This window comes from Nerophis ophidion, linkage group LG12 (genome assembly GCF_033978795.1).
Source record: "Nerophis ophidion isolate RoL-2023_Sa linkage group LG12, RoL_Noph_v1.0, whole genome shotgun sequence".
NCBI classification, from domain to species: domain Eukaryota; kingdom Metazoa; phylum Chordata; class Actinopteri; order Syngnathiformes; family Syngnathidae; genus Nerophis; species Nerophis ophidion.
In genome coordinates, this window is record NC_084622.1 from 21816782 (window position 1) to 21818875 (window position 2094).

Sequence of the window (2094 nt, forward strand, 5' to 3'; positions counted from 1 at the left end):
GGCAGCTTTGTGTTATTACAGTAAACATTGCAACATTTTCTTGTTACATTTCACCCCTTTGATTTTATATAATTTTTTACGTTTTAAAAATATTTCAATAGTGTTTTCAAAATGTGCCGTGGGGCCGTTAAAAAATTACCTGCCGGCCGCAAATGGCTCCCTGGCCGCACTTTGGACACCACTGGTGCAAACAAACAATGTGCAGCCACTATTGTACGCACATATACACCGGGATGGCCCTCAGACCCCACAGAGAGGTTAATAAATGGTGATTATTAGCAGTGCTGATCAATAATCCCCTAAATGAAAAACACTTATCATTGCAACTTGTCTCAGAAAGCCAGCTTTGGTTGTGGCTCACAACAGGGTGGAGATGCATTACAGTGTTTAAGTGAGCAGGGAGCTGGCTTTGGCCCGGACGAACAAGAAGGGTCACCAGTGCTTGCAGACGGTGGATTTGTTGGCCTGGTTATCTTCACAAAATGATGAAGACAAAACAGAATGTGGACATTTGCGATGCATAAGAAACAGGATAAGTAAACTCTTGAGGGATCAATCAATGTTTATTTATATAGCCCTAAAGCACAAGTGTCTCAAAGGGCTGCACAAGCCACAACGGCATCCTCTGTTCGGATCCAACATTAGGGCAAGGAAAAACTCAGAGGAATGGAAAGACTTATGCCATTATTTACATTATTCTGAAGAGATTTGGTGACCTGTGTGCTAATACCCTTATTAACGCCAGAGTCGTGCTATCATGCTATAGCTCACTACCTTACTTTTACAAACCCTGTTTCAAAATGAATTGGGAAATTGTGTTAGATATAAATATAAACAGAATACAATGATTTGCAAATCCTTTTCAACCCATACTCAATTGAATGCATTACAAAGACAACATATTTGATGTTTAAACTCATAAACTTTGGTCTCCTTCTGGCTCCACTATGGACTGGACTCTAACACCATTATGTTGGATCCACTATGGACTGGACTCTCACTATTATGTTTGATCCACTATGAACTGGACTCTCACTATTATGTTAGATCCACTATGGACTGGACTCTCACTATTATGTTGGATCCACTATGGACTGGACTCTCACTATTATGTTAGATCCACTATGGACTGGACTCTCACTATTATGTTAGATCCACTATGGACTGGACTCTCACTATTATGTTAGATCCACTATGGACTGGACTGGACTTTCACAATATTATGTTAGACCCACTCGACGTCAACTGCCTCCGGTCTCCCCTAGAGGGGGTGGGGGTCACCCGCATCTGCGGTCCTCTCCAAGGTTTCTCATAGTCCTTCACACATACATCCCACTGGGTTGTGAGTTTTTCCTTACCCTTGTGTGGGCTCTGAACTGAGGATGTCCTTGTGGCTTGCGCAGCCCTTTGAGACACTTGTGATCTAGGTCTATATAAATAAACATTGATTGATAACCCCTCTACCACCGTGCTTCCCTAAAATATAATATTGATACATTAAATTCTAACATATTACATACAGTGGCATTTAGTTTTAAAATAAACAAAAAGAGACATTTTGAAAGGACCAGTGGTTGATAAAGACCTCAGAGAGAACATAATATATGCAACATTTTGACCAAATAACCAAGTTTGAATTTTATTTAGACCACAAGGAAGTATTTTACATTTAGAAAAAAAATCATGTGCCTTTTGTATGAAAATAGACCTGAATAGACCTTCTCATCGGGAGTGCACCTGACAATCCGGTGCGCCCTATGGTCCAGAATATTGGGTAATGACATAACCCAGGAGAGAGGAGCTGCATATTCTGGGGCTTGCTGCTCCCGACGTGAACTTGCATCACGTGTACGGAATCCCGGCAAATAAACGAAGAGCAAAGAGTTGAAGAAAGGCAAAACTTTGGGCGCGTGAGGGATGAAAAATATAGCGAGGCACAAAAGGGGCGGTGGGAGAAAAGAGTCGGTTAATATAGTCAGGGAAGGGAGGCGGCGAGTGATGGCCAGAAAAACAGGATGAGGATCAACAGATCGAAGGAGAGAAGCGATAAAAAAAGGAGGTAGTGGCTGCAGGCGAACTCAGCGTGAGCAACAC